We start from the raw sequence: 20,387 nt of genomic DNA, 5'->3' as shown, positions 1-20,387 counted from the left end.
AGGAGAGGCGCGCGCTGTGCCCTCCGTGTCCCTCCAACACAGCAAAGAGGGTTAGTAGGAGCAGATTGACATGCGGACGCCCGTCCGCATGTCAATCTGCGCTAAATCAGTGGCGCCCCCGCAGCCCCTCGCCCCCAAGCCACCGCGAGGGCTGCAGGGGCAGTAGTTACGCCACTGCATTTGTACCAACCTTAACGAGATGTTAAAATAATTAATAATGTTTACAATTTTACATGAACAAAAAGTTTGTACTGTTTTATCCTTTGTTTTAATTGCACAAAACCAATCTGTTAAATGCACAGGCATATATATAGTAAAGCTTGGCATAAAATGAGAACATGTGTGGAACAAATAGCAAACATATTAATATAAAAACACAACCCCCCCCACCCCCTTTCTAAACATGAAATTTGTGACCGTATAACTGGCCAAAACTATCAAAGTTAAATACACAGTCCAAGGCAAGGACTGCCTATGGCAATTGCCTATATATTTTGTAATCTGGAGATGGAATCGGGTTAGGGGGGTCATAGTAGGTACCTCTAGAATACGGGGATAACTCTGCTCGGGGACAGGAGGGGCCTGGATAGCTGGGTATATATGGGTACCCTGAATGCGAGGCAAGATGCGTTCCAGGAACTGAAATTGCCGGTCTTGGTAATCGCACAGGATTCGTTCTTGGTGTCCCATTATCTGCGTTATGAAGGATTGCTGCAGCTCTCTTTCCGCCTCTATAAAACGCAGTTGGTGGGCATCCTCCTGTTGCTGCATGTTGTTGTCCATGTCGCGCAGTTCTTCAACCTGCACCTTGGTCATTGCCCGTGCTGCAAGCTCCACTTTGGTGGCTTTGCGTTTCCTCTTGGGAACTGTATATACTGCAAGGGAAATAAAAGGGCATATAAGAAAACGCAGTGTTGTGATCGTACGTGTTTGTGGCATCCTCCCACCTTCAGTAGATACACTCTGCGACAATAAACTTTATGGCGGGTGGTTATGGTGGCGTATAGTGGAGAATTCATGTTTATTGGAATGCGGGTGTTTAGAACAGAAATAATGGTAAGCAAGGACAAATACTTACTATTGGTGGGCATCACAGGGGGATTTGCCTGAAGGGCCACGCCCACATCTGTTTCCTCGACAGTCACAGCGTCCGCACTGTTGCCGGGTAAACTGTCTTCAATCGGGTTGGCGGATGAGTCCAGATCGGGGTGGACAGGATCATCTTCAAATAGTATGGGGGATGATGTTGTCCGCCCACATGGGGTACTTTCCATGCTGGACTCACTCTCCTCAGCAGCCACAAAGGGTGAGGGATTGGCAGAGCTGGAGGATGAACAGGCTGATGGGGTCACTGAGCGCAGTGTTGCCAAAAACTGATGCACATTGCTCATAAAACATCCAGTTGCGCCTTGCAGTCCCACTTTTGTTCTGGTTGTGGTCATGGATGCGGTTAAACTGTTTTTTTAGTGTTTTCAGTTTATTCACCACTTGTTGGCTACGGATGATGCCCCGCGAGGCCAGGGTCTTCACTATGTTGTGGTATATCTGGGCATCCTTTACAGTACCTGTGATCTGGCGCCGTATCTCCTCTTCCCCTCTAATGCTTAAAAGCTCCCTCACCTCCTCATTTGTCCAAGACATTGCAGGGCTGCAGGGGTTAAAAAGCGCTGCGGGATGGGGGGGCTGTTGTACCACAGAGCTGCAAAGTACCTGCCTCCACGCCGTGTGATGCCTCTGTGCGTCTCTGAAAAATCACAACACCAGGAAGTGCCCTGAATAGCCAATCAGCATCAGCAGAGGCAACGCGGAAAGGCGGGACATGTCCCTGTACCGTTCACACTGGCCAGGGTCCCGGGAAGATCCCGGGACCAACCCTGCTAGATAGCAGGGTTGAAATGCCGGGGCATGGTTCCCGGGATTCTGTCCCAGGACCCTTTCACACCAGCGCTACACCCGGGTTGTTGCCGGGATCATCCCGGGAAAATAGGCTGGTGTGAAAGGGGTATTAGTAAATTTACTCCAATGTGTTTATTTGTGCCTCTCAGTGAGTTCGAGAGCTGACACCACAGACAGATTGAAACAGTGATTATTAATTGTATCTAGTTAAGGATGCTGGTTACACTGTTTCCCACTTTGCTGAAAGAAATGCAGTTTAAAAAAGAGACCTATAAAGGGCTTTTTCACACTAACCGGTTTGTCCCGGCCGGCAAAAAGTCTGCAAAAGCCAGCTAGTTTTTTGCAGACCGTCACTGCCCTTTCACACACAACTGCTTTGAGCCGTGTTTAATGCTGTGCACAAAAACCCGTTGTGTGTGAATGGGCTCTTTCTGGCTTTTCTTTAACTGGCCGTCTGAAAGGGGTATAAGTACTTATGTGCTCCATCCTGTGTCAGGGATGCCTGGCTTCAAGGACACAAATCAGGGAGGTGGGTAAATTTCAGACCTGACGCCAGGGGTGGATTGGGAACTAAAAGTTGCCCTGGAAAAATTTCCAGAAGTGGCCCCATGTAGGCGACACCAAATCATCGGTAGGTGGGGCCAACATAAAAGTAGGCGGGATCAGTACACAAGGCCATAAATATGGGGTGCGAGCAGTGCCATCGCGAAAGGATCCTGGGGGCATCACCGTTACTGTGTCTTGGATGTACTAAGAATTTTAACTTTTGTTTCCATGTGCCTCCAGACCAGCACAGCAATGTAAATGCACAGTATGAACCGAAGTTCACATTACCCCACACAGAATGAGCCGAAATTCACATTACGCCACACAGTATGAGACAAAATTCACATTATGCCACACAATATGAGCCAAAGTCATATTATGCCACACAGTATGAGACGAAATTCACATTACCCCACACAGTGGGAGCCGAAAATCACATTACGACACACAGTATGAGCCAAATTCACATGACCCCACACAGTATGAGCCAAAATTCACATTACCCCACACAGTATGAACCATATTCACATTACGACACACAGTATGAGCCAAATTCACATTATGCCACACAGTATGAGAAGAAATTCACTTCACACCACATAGCATGAGCCGAAATTCACATTATGCCATACAGTAGGACTTCACATTACCCCACACAGTATGCCCCCAGCAGTGCCAGATACAAATACCCCCAGAGGTTCCAGTTCCACGTAATACTCCCAGCGGTGCCAGGTACAGATATTCCCCCAGTAGTGCTCATCACCGCCGCTGCTGCTGGTTTACTGCTGCTGCTTGTCCTCCTCACTGATGCCTTCCTGTGGCGGCGGCCATTTGAAACGTGGCGGCGGCCATTTGAAACATGGCTCCAGCCATCAGCCTATCAAAGCTTGCTGTCCAGCAGCCAATCAAGAGCCACCGCTGTTGGTCCGCGAGCCCTGATTGGCTAACGGCAAACACCAAATTTAGGATGGCCAGACATGCGCCCGTGGGTGGGGGGGTGTCGTTGAGAGAATTGATCAGAACACGTGAGGTGGGGTCCAGACATTAGGTGTACCTGTGCACACCAGGAACCTCCTGCTGGATTCGCACTGACCGCACCCGCACCATCTCTTCCTGACAGCCAGGAGGGAGTGGGACAGTCCAGTTCTCCTGAAGGTGGGCGGTGGCTGCTACGTGCACCACACTACATTGGTTCAGCCGATGGGTGACGTGCGAGGAGCAGGGGCCTGCTATGACAGGCAGCCCCGCACACCAAAACCCCAGAATCTGCCAAACCTGTGTTTAATCCCTGTGCTACTTGCATGTAGCTGCTGATGGGCAAACACTCATACTCACCGAGATGGATCCACCGAGGTCTACGCTGATGACGTCAGTGACGTTTGGCGCACAGATCTCTTCTTCTCCCGATAGTGGCCGGTGGCCGCAGTGCACAGGAGTCAGGACATTGAGTTGGTGATGTGCCTCATATAACCGGTGGCCCCCACAACCAATCGGCCCACCGGGGCACTCCCAACCCCTTCCCCCGGCAAAGCTAATGGTCAGTCCGACCCTGCCTAACACATAATGCAACTTTAATGGACAAATACTGGACCCATACACTGACAATGAGATGATGCTTCTACACTTATCATATTGGTGGCTGAGTTTGAAAATAGTGAGTACACTGAGCTCTTACCTGCAGGAGCTCTGTGCTGGATCCTCATAGCTGGCGGTGGAGGGGAGGAAATTGCAGGCCGTGGGAGGGGGTGGAGCCTGTAGAAGGGGCAGAGCCTCAGCTTCTGGATAGTGGTGCTGCTGCTGTAACCAGGCAAAAAAAAAAAATTCCCCTTGGGGTAGATGCTAGAATCAAGTTGGAGAAAGAACCTCTGATCTCAGGGGTGGAGACACGTCACCAGGGGGAGGAGCTAGGCCAGCAGGATAGTTCTTCTACTATCCACTCCACCAACTACTCCCTTTAGTAACCTGCCGAGCCATTGAGTCCGAAGCGTGGCGAGCGGAGCGAGGCCGCAAGGGTAAATTTTGGGTACCCTGTTCGGCAGGGCTGTTTCTAGCCAATTTGGCTCCCAGTGCGAGATTTAAAAATGCGCCCCCCATGACATAAAAAAATGTGCCCCCCCCCCCCCCACACACACACACCTAGATAAAAAAAAACTTGCGCGCGCACCCAGCAGGGGGCGTGGCCTCTTCTAAATGGGTGTGGCCTCATTTAAATGGGCATGGCCTCGTCTGAAAAGACTACCTCACAATCCAGTTTTTGACCCTGCTCCAACAGATCACGACCACCACAGGAAAAAAAAATTCTACCATATTAAGCCCCACATATTAAGCCCCACACAGTAATGCAGGGGGCACCATATTATGCCACACACCGCAATGCCCTTGATACATTAAATCCCCACACTACGGCAGGCAAAAGTCCCCATTTCACACATTACGGCAGGTGTCCCCATTTTACACATTGAGAGAGAGACAGAATACTTACAGAGGCGATTACCGCTCTTCGGCCCGCCTCACCAGTCGCTCCTCGCACCGGACTTTTTCCTCTACCTAACTTGGATCCCCCTCTGTACTCTGCTCGGGATGGGGGGGGGAGTTTTGCGGAGTGACGGGGTTGCGTCGTGACGTAACGACGCAACCGTGTCATTCTGTGAAACTCCGCCCCCCGACAGGGTTACTCGGGGAGAAATAGGAGGGGGAAGCAGGGAGCCACAGTTAGTGCCGCGGCGGGCGCCCAGTGCGGTTGCACTGCTCGCCTGCCCCAAGAAACGGCCCTGCTGTTCGGGCATGGCTCTTCCCCCTGATGATGTGGCTCCTCCCCCTGGTGACGTCAGAGGTCCCTTCCCCAACTTGGTTTTAAACCTAACCATTTCCTTGGGGAACGAGATCCGGACAGGGAAATCGGCACTGAAGGGCCTCAACCCTGCTGTTCTGCAACAGCTGATCATGGAGCAGGGAGAGCACCTCTCTAACATAGCACAACCATGCATTGATAGCCCCGCCCCCCTTCGGGCCTCACACAGTGCACACTCCGATTGAGTCTCTACCTAAAGCTCTTATCCCACACTGATGCCAACAAATGAAGAGCCTCTGCTCAAACTGTCCTGCAGGACTCTAATGGCAGTGACGTCTCCCGTGCACACCCTGCCCTCCGGCATTTCTGGATTTGCGCATGCGCAGTCCAGATTTTTACGGAGAGGCCTGTGAAAAAACGGGAGACATAGCGAAGTTTGCGGGGCAGCAGGAGGCTCAAGGTAAAAACAGGAGCCTCCCGCTGAATGCTGGAGGGTAGGCAAGTCTGCATTGGGCCTGATTCGGATTTGGAAGCAAGGCAGAAAAAGCATGTAACTTTGTATCTGGAACAAACCATTTTGCAATTCAAGGGGAGGAAATACACTGCTCAAAAAAATAAAGGGAACACTAAAATAACACATCCTAGATCTGAATGAATGAAATATTCTTATTAAATACTTTGTTCTTTACATAGTTGAATGTGCTGAAAACAAAATCACACAAAAATTATCAATGGAAATCAAATTTATTAACCCATGGAGGTCTGGATTTGGAGTCACACTCAAAATTAAAGTGGAAAAACACACTAGAGGCTGATCCAACTTTGATGTAATCTTCTTAAAACAAGTCAAAATGAGGCTCAGTAGTGTGTGTGGCCTCCACGTGCCTGTATGACCTCCCTACAACGCCTGGGCATGCTCCTGATGAGGTAGCGGATGGTCTCCTGAGGGATCTCCTCCCAAACCTGTACTAAAGCATCCGCCAACTCCTGGACAGTCTATGGTGCAATGTGGCATTGGTGGATGGAGCGAGACATGATGTGCTCAATTGGATTCAGGTCTGGGGAACGGGCGGGCCAGTCCATAGCATCAATGCCTTCATCTTGCAGGAACTGCTGACACACTCCAGCCACATGAGGTCTAGCATTGTCTTGCATTAGGAGGAACCCAAGGCCAACCGCACCAGCATATGGTCTCACAAGGGGTCTGAGGATCTCATCTCGGTACCTAATGGCAGTCAGGCTACCTCTGGCGAGCACATGGAGGGCTGTGCGGCCCCCCCCCCCAAAGAAATGTCTATTCCATTTGCACAACAGCATGTGAAATTGATTGTCAATCAGTGTTGCTTCCTAAGGGACCCTACTCACTGGCCGACCCGCCGCCGAGCTGCCCGACGGCGGATACGGCCGACAAGCGACCCGGCGGCAGGGGGGCAGTGACGGGGGGAGTGAAGTTTCTTCACTCCCCCCGTCACGCGGCTCCATAGAACTGCAGGCAAATATGGACGAGATCGTCCATATTGGCCTGCATGCACAGCCGACGGGGGACCAGCGATGAACGAGCGCGGGACCGCGCATCGTTCATCGCTGGAGCCTCCACACTGAAAGATATGAACGAGTTCTCGTTCATTTATGAACGAGATCGTTCATATCTTTCAAAAAATTGGCCAGTGTGTAGGGCCTATAAGTGGACAGTTTGATTTCACAGAAGTGTGATTGACTTGGAGTTACATTGTGTTGTTTAAGTGTTCCCTTTATTTTTTTGAGCAGTGTACATTTATATATTTTTTCTGTGCAGGCTAAATACATTCTGCTTTGGCATGTAGCCCACCAATGTTAGATAGGTTTATATTTACACTGCAATTTAGATTTCAGTTTAGACACACCCCACCCAAATCTAACTCTCTCTGCACATGTTATATCTGCCCCACTTGCCCAGTTGTTTGTTTTTTTATTTGTTTTGATTCCACATTTGAATAACCCCCATTTAAGGATTTAAAAGACATACAACCTGATTCATCACACTTAAAGATTGACAGCTGTCTTCACCACTTGCAGTGATACTTAACACATTGTTGTTTAATTCCCATTTGTGGTTATAATTTAATGGTTTACGACTCACAGATTTCGTTGTTCAGGCTCAACAGGCACATTTTAGCTGAGGCAGCCTTTCCATCACTAGCTTTGTCACAATTTTTAAATATATTATTATTTATTGTTGTTACCATCCCCCACCCTTCTCCTACCTCCCCTTATAGGCCCTACACAGTGGCCGACATCACTCATAGATATGAACGATCTCGTTCATTAATGAACGAGATACCGTTCATATCTTTCAGTGTGGAGGCACCAGCGATGAACGATGCGCGGCCCCCGCGATCGTTCATCGCTGGTGCCCTGTCGGCTGTGCATGCAGGCCAATATGGACGATCTCGTCCATATTTGCCTGCACTGCTACGGAGCCGGGTGACGGGAGGACTGAAGAAACTTCACTCTCCCCGTCACTGCCCCCCCCCCCCCCCCTCCCCACCCAAATACAGTGTTTGGGTGTTGTCCACCTTAAACAGTATAACTACATACACATCAGGACTATTTCACTATGTGAACTAGTTGAAACCAGCTCAAAAAACCCAGCTAGCAGTATCTTATCAGAGGTGGGGCTTACTACAAACTTCTACATCTGGAGATTTAAGTTATGTCATAAGTCATTCCATTAACCCTATCCAACCAGTGCTCGTATCGCATGCACAAAGCAAAGATGTGAATCATCTGAGCCCTGTCATGTACTATATGGTAAAGCAATTGACCATGGGCAGCAAAACATTATTTTGGAAGTGTTCCGAAGCCGGTTATTTTGGCATAACCCGTCTATTATGTCCACACAGCAATACATAGGATCTGTGTCCAAGTATACTACACATGTAGTTGACCGAATTGTACAAGATCTCTGAGCATCCAGATCTCTTTCGGTACCAAGCACAGGCCTATAGTGGCCATCTGTCATCCACTATTACCAATGTCTGATAAAGATCCTCCTAATGATGTTGATCTAGTTATTATTCGGCCTGAGGGTCAGTTCGGGACAATACCCTCTGACATTGTGACAACCGCCAGATGTCACTGTACATGTGACAGCCATTAGCCAATATTAAGTAGTGTATTCATAACAGGGCACTTAGGTTTCACTTAGTGCATTATACAGTATCTTACTTTTCCATTTAAACAGTCTGACTGTGACTACAAAAACAACAGATAACACAATCAGTGGCTGATAAATGAGTCTGTTTATTGTGTTTGTAGCCGAGTGAAATAGGAGTCATTGAGTCATTGAGCCTAAGGAGCATATTAATCATTCAATATTTGCAGCATAACCCGGAACTTATACCCCGAAAAAACTCATTTTCGGGGGATACCCACAAATGTTTAGTATCACTCCAATGTACCATTAATGAAGGTCCCACCAGTTCTGATAGCAGCTACAAAACTGGCCCCATCAGCTGACACCATGTGAAGATAGCGTTAGTCACTGCAGCCTATGAGCTACATTTAGTGAAAACTATCTGGTGGTAATTTTCCATGGTGCGATTGGTTGTGGCGGATAAAGGCTCAGCACACATCCCCCCCCCCCCCCCCTCAGCACAGCGCACTGTGTGCTGAGCGAGGGGGGCTGCTCATTTCACCCAGCGGGTGACATGAGCAATGTGCTTGATTGCGCCTGCATGCAGGCCAATCTAGCACCGGCGATAGCGACGCACGGGGCCGCGCATCACTATCACTGTGGGGCATACACACGAGAGATGCTTGCTTAAAATCTAAGCAATCTAGTCAGATTGCTTAGATTTTAAGAATAGATCTGTGTGTAACCCCCTTAAGGATGCACCAATCACTGGTGGATTTAGGGGCGGGCGATGAGGGCGATCGCCCGTCCCCCCAACACACTGTGACAGCCACGCCCACTTACAGATGCTGCAGCTCCGGCCAGTCATTGCTGTAAGGCCACCGCTGCTGTGGTAACCTTCCCGGGACCAGCCACACCGCTCTTTGAACCCGGCAGCACGGTGACTGCTAAGGAGGTATGGTGACAGAATAGGAGGTCAAGGTTACATAGCAGTCAGACGCTGCCATGATACCCAAAGCTGTCCCAGCAGCCGCCGCTGTAATTTTAGGCTGTGAGCGACAGCTCCCGGGTCTCTCCGCCACAGCTCGTGTGCCGCAGCTGCTGTCAGGACATCCCAAAGATGCTGCACTTCCTAATTAAAAGATCCCGTGTAAATATGTAGCAGTATAATATGATACAATGTGCATGCGACGCTCCAATGTAGGTGGCATAAAGGGCCTAATCCAGATGTGGTCACAAAGAGGCTAAAGTACGCAAATTGGCCGATGTTTTGCTACTGTGCATAATTCCACACAATAATGCACCTTACAAATACTGTATTCCCCACATTAGTAATGCTAGTAGCTTTTTTATAAAACTTACTTTTGCTTGCTGGCAGTCACTGTGTCAGCCCCTGCAGCTCCCTGGATCCGTGACTGCGCTTTGTGAGGTGGGGTTTGGCAGGCTGGGTGGCGCCGTGGCTGTAGGGAGACAGTGTCTCCTCAAAGGCAAATGGGAGGAGGAGATGCTGCTGCTGGTCATGTGCAGCAACCCTCCTCCAGCAGCCATTTATGATGCTCCTCGGTGCCCTCACTGACTGTTCCTAGCCCGTCAGCTCCCGCTGCTGAGTGCTCCGATTGCAGTAGCCAGCCCAAAGTAGGAACTCTGCCGAGGGGCAGATCTAGAAGAAAATGACAGGGTGGGGGGCACCATGACAGGGGGAAGGGGGAGTGGTCAGCTTGTGCATCACGGCATGCAACTCGTGGTATTCGCGGGGTGGGTGCGTGCTTGCACTCGCACCCACTAAAGGGGCATGTCCTCACTACAAGGAATGTGGCCTCACAGGGTATGCCGTCCTTTGCAAGTCTCATCCCTTATTATCACTTTTTGGACACAAATACATTTGCCCAGATACTGTTCACTTGCTGGTTGGACACAGGTAGCCAGCCCAACTTGCTGGTTGGACACAGATGGCAGCAATGTCTAGATACTACCATACTTGCTGGTTATACAAAAAGACGTGTAGCAACTGTACACTCTCTTCACTGCTGGTGTCTGTTACCCCCGGCAACTGCATGTCCTTTATTTTATACTGTGGGAGGGATATGCTCTGCCCACCAGTCTGACACATCCGAAAGTCTTTCTGTAGTGATTTTTCATATAGAAATAGCGCAACGCAACTTACTGACCACGTTACAGTGCTGGGTGGCAGGGGAATTTTACGGTGTGGACTGACTGAAAAATATAGTGGGGAGAACACTGCCCATGTTATATCCCTGCAAACACCTGGGGTTTGCACAGGTATAAGGGACACATACAAGATGACAGGGTCCCCATCCCCCATGTGCACACTTTAAGCACAAGCAGTATAGGTGATATCAGCATTATGTGGAGCAGTCTGCTAAAATACATATGTGTTATCATAAGGAGCCGCCCAGTAATAGCCTTACATAGTCAGTGAAAAAGTCACAGTGAGGTCCAAGAATTGCAGTTACCAGGCTTTTGCTTTCTCTGAGGTCTCACAAGTCAGGGGCATTCAATCATGTCTGCAGGATCTCATGCTGGGAGGTAGTTTAAGAGACAGTCTGCAATCTACTTGACAAATGTAATCAGCACTGTGTACAAGTAGTGATTGAAAACATTTGTAAAGTAACAGATAGTTTGCAGACTGTCCCTTACTCCCTGCAGACATGCTTGAATGTCCCTATGCATTCCAAATGCCCTAGGCAATTGCTTAGCTTGCCTATAGCTAGGGCCTTCTCTGTCATGGCCATTCAGATGGTGTTTTCTGGGCGTGCATACATTAGCAGTTGCCATCTTACTTGCTACCGAAGAGTCGTCTGCATCCCAGAAGAGCAGCTCAGCCTGTGCATCTTAAGAGGCACTCAGAATCTGTGTGACAACCTGATTTGTGACAATGGTACCGATGTATCAGCAGTTGTACCCCGTCGGGCAGAAATGATGAAAAATCAGAGGACATCCCTACGATCAGGGTAGCTTCTGCCCACGTTAGCATATAATTGCAATTGTGAACGTCAAAAGACAGCAACAGCAATAGCTAGGACAACCACATCTGAATTAGGCCCAGAATGCTGAGAGCTAAACGCAGTTGGGACTGAAAATGGGATGGGCAGGACTAGAAGTGGGAGGAGTAATGTGTAGAGGGGCGAAGTCACAATTCATTCTTAAATCATACACCCCATAAAAAAGAAAAGTCTAGATCTGCCCCTGGTACCAACTGTTATTACAGCATGCACGTGCACTAAAATAAGTGGGCGTCTTAGTCCTTGCACATTTGACCGCATGCATGCACACAAGGGAAGGAGTTTTTAGTTAATTTGCATAATCTCCCAAATGGGCGACTGCTAATAGACCCACTGCTGTGTTCGCTTTTGTGTGTGGCTCAGGATCAGGCCCATAAGATTTATTTATTGTATCAATCAGCTGTTTTACGAACCATGAAACTGCGAATGGCTTATTACAGTAAGTCGGTAATGGTTCCACACTATGGGCGGTATGTAGTTATCTTGCAGTGTACATCTTGCCACACATCGCATGATACTAATCGCATATGCACCAACATACTGTATGCGATTAGTATCGCAAAGGACAGCTCTCTCTTAAGAGCTGTCCTTTGCACTGCGCTCCGGTCCCCGGACTTTTGGGTTTATGACCCAGGGGTCCGCTGCACATGTGCAGAGGGATGCAGAAGCTGTGGGGCATGCTAGGAGGAATCCGATCAGATTCCTCATGCAGCGTAATGCGGTAAGAAGCCTATAGGCTTCTACAGGGTAACACCAGCTATAGTTGGCATTACCCTCCACATCAGAGCTTCTGCATTATTACCGCATTTCTGCTTTAGTACATCCCTCCTTGTGTGTTACTGCTTTTTTCTTAAAAGAATGCTGGTAAGTCCAGCGGTAAAACCACTAAAAATGAACCCAATAACATTTTTCAAGCTATTTTTAAACATAAATATGCATTATGCAGGCTTCTGAAACCAGTTAGACTAGATACTAGGCATACTTGCCTACCTGACCCTCTCCATTAGGGAGAAAATGCTCTGTTCCTGGACTTTCCTGGTAATGTATGATTGCCATCACCTGTGGTGAGCTAGTTAATTGATAAGAAAGGTGTTTCACCACAGGTGGTGGCAATAATACATTACCAGGAAAGTCCAGGAACAGAGCATTTCCTCCCTCATGGAGGGGGGCAAGTATGATACTAGGGCACAGGTTCTCAAACTCGGTCCTCAGGACCCCACACAGTGCATGTTTTGCAGGTCTCCTCACAGAATCGCAAGTGAAATAATTTGCTCCACCTGTGGACCTTTTAAAATGTGTCAGTGAATAATGAATACACCTGTGCATTTGCTGGGTTACCTGCAAAACATGCACTGTGTGGGGTCCTGAGGACCGAGTTTGAGAACCACTGTACTAGGGCATGCTGATACTTCATTTTATAAGCCCCATCATGCTCTGACAGTCATGGGTTTGCAGGCACTTGTAGTTCTACAAGTAAGAGCATATGCAAGTGGTTTATAGCTGACAGAACTTGCTGGGACCAGTAGTGCCATAGTAATAAAAAAAAGTGCTGATTTAGAAATCACCCCAATATCCACCAAGCACAGGTATTGGGAGCAACCAGTGCTTCAGTACCTGGCGGCATGTTTCCCCTTTGCTGAACAAGCTAGAGCTGTGAGACATTATGATAATGGGAATACATTTAATTATTTATTACTAAAATTCTGCTTAAATTGCAAACAAAACCTCAGAGGATCCCAAACATGACCCTCAAGGCATCCTTACAGTCCAGGTTTTTAAAGATATCCATGGCTCAGCACAGATAATTAAATCAAATTGACCGAGGTACTAATTATTACCGCTTTTACATTTTCATGCCGGGTGAGTCGCACCCGGGATTTTGTGGCCGGCTCCAACCCACATGCGACCCAGATGAGACCCTGATCAGACTAGCGGCAAGAGGTCAAGTATGCAGTGCCGGCACTAGGAGATAAGATCATCTCATAGCACCGGCGCTCCCTATGCAGTAAATGGGTCCCTGCCCGCATCAACCAACCTTAACCGTTTACACTGCATCGCGACCCGGTCCTTCCCGGGACCAACCCTGCAAGCTAGCCGATTGGTCACTCGACCCGGAGGCAAACCCTTTCCACTGAACCGGGTTTTTAGTAGCAGTAGAAAAGGGGCAGGGCCGGATTGGCCATCTGGCACATAGAAGGGCCGATGGGCAGGTCCGGTCCGACAGAGATCCGGGAAGGCTGCGTGCAGTGCAGCCTCCGACTCTCTGGTTAAGCCGCCCCCTCCCCTCCCCCCCCCGGTCTCCATAGAAATGGGGGCGTGCCGTGAATCCACACACACACACCCCCGGACTCATGACACGCCCCCTGCCCCCAGCAAGCGTCGCCATAGAAGTGGGGAAGAGCCATAAGTCCACGCACCCTTGACTCGTGGCACGCCCCCATACATTGTGACGCAGCGCCCCCGCGTGTTCACAAATGCCCGGGCCGAAACAGAGGCCCAGTCCGTCGCTGAAAAGAGGTATTATACAATTTGAATTAAAAAACAAACTTTTTTGATCATTTTGGGTGCATTGTCTGGGTTGTGTGATGAGGTATAAGAAAGCTAATGCTATTTGAAATTAGAGATGTGCAGCGGGCATTTTTCGGGTTTTGTGTTTTGGTTTTGGATTCGGTTCCGCGGTCGTGTTTTGGATTCGGACGCGTTTTGGCAAAACCTCCCTTAAGAATTTTTGTCGGATTCGGGTGCGTTTTGAATTCGGAAGTTTTTTTTTTTTAATACCCTCAAAAACAGCTTAAATCATAGCATTTGGGGGTAATTTTGATCCTATAGTATTATTAACCTCAATAACCATAATATCCACTCATTTCCAGTCTATTCTGAACACCTCACAATATTGTTTTTAGGCCAAAAGGTTGCACCGAGGTCACTGGATGACTAAGCTAAGCGACCCAAGTGATCAGCACAAACACCTGGCCCATCTAGGAGTGGCACTGCAGTGTCAGACAGGAGGGCAGATATCAAAAAAAGGCCCCTAACAGCACATGATGCAAAGACGAAAAAAAGGTGCACCGAGGTTGCTGTAGGCCTAAGCTAAGCGACACAACCACCTGGCCCATCTAGTAGTCTCACGCAGTGGCTGAATGTCAAGAGTGGGCCGCAATTGTTCGGTCCACTGACAGCATCTCCAGCACGCTCCAGTCACTTTAAAAAAAAAAATGCAATTGGTGGACTTATACGGCAGTACCCCAGGACTAATACAGCAGTACCCCTGGACTCATACGGCAGTGTCACACAGGATGGCACTTTTCAAAAACTAGGCCCCAAACAGCACCTCATGTAAAGATTTCGAAGAGGTGCAATGAGGTAGCTGTATGACTAAGCCAAGCGACACAAACAATTCAAACTGGAATTACAGTATATGTCCAAATCACTGGAATTATTTGGCAAGATCACTGGAATTAATAATTATAAATCACTGATATTAATTGGTAAAATCACTGTAAAGCTATGTCCAAATCACTGGAATTATTTGGCAAGATCACTGTAATTAAGAATTATAAATTACTGATATTAATTGGTAAAATCACTGTAATGCTATGTCCAAATCACTGGAATTAATTGGCAAAATCTCGTTATCGCCTGCCTAGTGAAGTGGAATCTAGATGGGATTTGGTACCGGGGACACAATAACTTCATCAATTGTCTAAATCCCACTGCACTAATGGTGGATAAAGGGTGCACGTCTAACAGCACACTGATTATACTAATCACTGATTATACTGATCACTGATTATACTGAGCACTGATTATACTGCGTACTGATTTTACTGAGCACTGATTATACTGAGCACTAATTTTACTGAGCACTGATTATACTGAGTGTGATGTTAGTGTATTAGAATGCTTAATATTTGTAGACACTCCCTTACTAATCTGTGTAAGCCTGAATCTTCAGTGATGGTCCCTGGGACCAGGGGGATGCTGGGAAGTGGGTGGTCCAGTGTGCAGTGTGTCTGGAGTTGGTGATGGAATAAACAGCACAGCAGTGAACTCACATGTCTCTGTGTCCTGATGACTGGATTTACAAACATATGAACAAAACATGGTGTCAGAAGAAGATTAACTTGGACTGCTAGTGCTCTCAGAGTGTGAAAGAATCCTGCAGAAGTCTGTAAGGCTGTGATAATCAGTGTCTGCAAAGCCTGCCGTGTGCTCCTCTCTTCAAACAGTGAGTAACCATGGATAAACTGGCTCCTCCAACAGGATTGCTGATATCTGGTAACTTGACTGAAAACTGGAAAAGATTTAAGCAAAGGTTTAATATATATCTTGCTGCATGTGGAGCTGATACAGAGGCTGACAAAACGAAGGCATCCATTTTCCTCCATGTGATAGGAGAGGATGTGCTGGACATTTATAATAGTTTTCAGTTTGCTGAGGGGCAGAATATGGTGCTATATTCTATAATGCAAAAGTCTGAAGATTACTTTGTGCCAAGGAAAAATGTGACATACGAAAGATATAAGTTTTTCACATGTGATCAGAAGTCTGTAGATGGATTTGATCAGTATGTTACAGAGCTGCAATCACTCAGTAAAACCTGTGAGTTTGGTGATTTAAAGGATTCACTGGTTAGAGATCGTACTGTCTGTGGAATACCTGATAATGGACTCAGAGAGAGATTGATGAGAGAGCAAGACCTAACACTAGAAAAGGCAGTGACTATGTGCAGATCTGCAGAAATAACTAGATTTCAAGCCAAACAGTTACACAAGGAAGTTGATGCTGCTGTCCATGTAGTGCAGAACACAGAGCCAAGCAAACCTCCATTCTCAAGAATGAAGCAGTCTAAGCCACAGTCTAACAAGGAAATGTGTAGTAGATGTGGAAATGCTCACAATCCTAAAATGTGCCCTGCTTATGGTAAAACCTGCATGAAATGTGGTAGACTTAATCACTTTGCCAAATGCTGTAAAATGGAAAGTGAAATCAAAGTTCATGCTGTTAAACAAACAGAGGAATTCTTTGTGGATTGCATTGAACTTTGCAGTGCAGATAAGAAAGAATGGATTGTCCCTTTAACTGTGAATGAGATTGTCATTCCCTTTAAGCTTGATACTGGCGTGCAGGTGAATTTAATATAAATTCAAGACTATAAGACTTTTAGAGTAAAACCTAAAATTCATCCAGCCAAAGTGAAAGTTCCAGGGTACACTGGGGAGGAAATTCCTGTGAAAGGTACATGCTTAGTGACACTGAAATATAAGGGACAACAGTTTAAAACATCTCTACTGATTGTGGATAAAAAATGTGCAACCGATTCTAGGATTAAGTTCCTGTGAGAAACTAAGCTTGCTAAAGAAAGTTTTTATGGTGACATCACAAGTAGAAGATGACTGCAAATCGATGTTTACAGAATACAGAGACTTGTTTGAAGGTCTAGGTTGTTTGCCTGGAGAGCATAAAATAAATATAGACACGCAAGTTTCTTCAGTGATACACCCCTGTAGAAAAGTGCAGTTTGCACTGAGAGAAAAACTGAAACAAGAGTTAAATCGCATGGAAGCCTTGGGTGCGATACAGAAAGTTGATGAGCCTACTGAATGGGTAAGCTCCTTTGTAATTGTTGAAAAGAAAAATGGACAACTCAGAATATGTCTAGACCCCAGAGATTTAAACAAAGCTATTAAACGAGAACATTTCAAACTACCAACCAGAGATGAAATCATGTCGCAATTTGCGGGAGCAAAATGGTTCAGTAAATTGGACGCATCTTCAGGATTCTGGCAAATGAAGCTAGATGAGGCCAGCTCAAAGCTTTGTACATTTAATACACCAGAAGGTCGATACAGATTTCTTCGACTACCATATGGAATATTGTCTGCTCCAGAAGTATATCACAAAAAGATACACATGATTTTTGAACATATTCCAGGTGTTGAAACAATGATGGATGACATTATTGTCTGGGGATCTACAAAGGAAGAACATGATTCTAGATTGAGACAAGTAATGGAACTTGTCAAGAAAGTGAATCTAAAGTTAAACAAGGACAAATGTGAATTTGGCGTGAATACACTTACCTTTATGGGCGACGTGGTCTCGGATCAAGGTGTAAAACCAGACCCAAGGAAAATATCAGCCATAGTAAACATGGAACGTCCTAACAACAAAGACGATGTCAGAAGATTCCTAGGAATAATTACTTACTTAGGAAAGTTTATTTCTCAACTCTCTGAATGTACAGCCTCTCTTAGATGGTTGTTGGACAAAGATAACGAGTGGATGTGGTCACATGAACAAGAAGAAAGTTGGCAAAACTTGAAACAGATCATTACAGAGCAACCAGTGCTAAAATTCTTTGATCCTGCGAAAAGAATAAGAATTTCAGCAGATGCTTCGCAATTTGGCCTAGGCTCAGTGCTGTTACAAGAACACGAGGATACATGGCAACCAGTAATCTATGCATCAAGAGCACTGTTAAGTGCTGAAACAAGGTATGCTCAGATAGAAAAAGAACTTCTAGCGATCACATATGCATGTGAGCGATTTCATCAGTTTCTGTATGGTCAAACATTTACAGTGGAAACTGACCACAAGCCATTGGTAGCTATCATGACTAAATCATTACATGACTGTCCCATGAGAATTCAACGAATGCTTATCAGACTACAGAAATATGATGTACACTTGCTGTACTGTCCCGGCAAATACATGTACATTGCTGATACACTTTCTCGTGCTGTGGACAAAAGTGAAGGTTCCAAAAGTCTGATGGATGAAGAGATAGAAGCCTATGTTAATTTGATCGTAGCTTCTCTACCAGTGTCTCTTGCAAGACAAGAACAGATTAGGAATGAAACTGAGACAGATGACACAATGAAAGTGTTGTAGAAGAAAGGGGGTTGTGGATCTGCACCAGCTTGCAAAATAAATGTTATGAATGACAGAAAGAATATCTTTAAGATACCAAAATACTGACTATTATTGTAAATCATAAATAGTACTAAGTTTTGGCGGTGCTCCCATGGATTTTGTAGTTAGCCTACAGGGAGAAAACAAGAGCTTCTCTACCAGTGTCTCTTGCAAGACAAGAACAGATTAGGAATGAAACTGAGACAGATGACACAATGAAAGTGTTGAAAGATATCATTCTGAAAGGTTGGCAAGCAGAAAAACATACGTGCCCGCTGTCTATCCATGATTATTGGATGTACCGCAGTGACCTTACAGTTGTCGATGGTATTATTTACAAAGGCAATAGGTTTGTCATACCTGCACGACTAAGAAAAACTATGCTGTGCAAGATACATGAAGGCCACTTAGAAGAAAAATGTAAGCGGAGAGCGCGTGAAGTTATGTATTGGCCAAGAATGAACCAAGACATAGCACAGACTACAGCTACATGTGAATTATGTCTTACGTATAGACCAAAACAACAAGTCGAGCCACTGAGTCCTCACGCAGTGCCAGAGAGACCGTACCAGAAAGTTGGCACGGATTTGTTTGATTGTAATGGGAAAACGTACATTGTCATGACTGATTATTACTCTAACTACCCTGAGGTGAAGACATTACATACAGCTACTAGTATAGCCGTAATCAATTGCATGAAGTCAATCTTTGCGAGGCATGGTGTTCCTATGGAAGTGTTCACTGACAATGGTCCTCAGTTTTCCAGTGCTGAATTTAGACAATTTGCTGATGAGTGGGAATTTGTCCATACTACGTCAAGTCCCAACTATCCACGCTCAAATGGGTTGGTGGAAAGTTCAGTAAAAACTGTAAAGAGTCTCATGAAAAAAGCTCAAGAAGGTAAAGAAGATTTCTACAAAAGTCTTTTAATCTACCGCAGTACACCTTTACAGAATGGACTTTCTCCTGCACAAATGCTGATGGGAAGGAGGATTAGAGCAAATCTCCTGATACATGATGAACTGCTTAATACACATAACTCAGCGTTGGTCAGACTGAGTAAGGAACGTCAACAGGTGAAACAGAAACTGTTCCATGACAGACGAACAAAAAGCTTATCTGATCTAAAATCGGGTGACCAAGTCCGTCTCAGAGATCACGAGAAAGGTATTTGGGTGCAGAAAGGTATTGTGCAAGCACAAGTAGCACCAAGATCTTATACTATACGTACAGAGCGTGGAACGGAAGTAAGAAGAAATCGGGTGGATTTAAGATCTCAACCTAACCATAATGAAGACAACATGACTGAAGAATACCCTTCATCTGACATGTATGATGATCCTGATAATGGTGAACCAACCACGATTCTAGAAAGGTCCAACATGGTCGATGAAACACAGACTGTGTATGAAAGACCCAAAGGGGAAATACGCAGACCTGAGAGACTCATTGAAACGTGTTAGATGATGTTCTTAATATGACGTTGTTAATTGTTGCATTGAAGCATATAGGGCTTATCTTTAAAGAAAAGAGGATGTGATGTTAGTGTATTAGAATGCTTAATATTTGTAGACACTCCCTTACTAATCTATGTAAGCCTGAATCTTCAGTGATGGTCCCTAGGACCAGGGGGATGCTGGGAAGTGGGTGGTCCAGTGTGCAGTGTGTCTGGAGTTGGTGATGGAATAAACAGCACAGCAGTGAACTCACATGTCTCTGTGTCCTGATGACTGGATTTACAAACATATGAACAAAACACTGAGCACTGATTTTACTGAGCACTGATTATACTGAGCACTGATGATACTACGGAGAACTGACACTGAGCAGCACGATGCAGCACAAGACACTGTACTAGTATTAGTTAGCAGCACAAAAGCCCTCTGGAATTGTCACCCCCCAGATACCACTTTGACTGGAATGATGATGACCTATGCACAGTGACAGGACACTACCACAGCACCATACAGCAGCAAGGCGCAGCACAAGACACTGGACTATTAGTAATGTACTGTAGTATACTGAGCACCATACAATGCAGCAGAAGACAATGAGCAGTGATACTAAGCACTGATGAGGATACTAGAACTGACACTGGGCA

This window comes from Pseudophryne corroboree, chromosome 1, assembly GCF_028390025.1.
Source record: "Pseudophryne corroboree isolate aPseCor3 chromosome 1, aPseCor3.hap2, whole genome shotgun sequence".
NCBI classification, from domain to species: domain Eukaryota; kingdom Metazoa; phylum Chordata; class Amphibia; order Anura; family Myobatrachidae; genus Pseudophryne; species Pseudophryne corroboree.
This window is presented reverse-complemented; position numbering follows the sequence as displayed.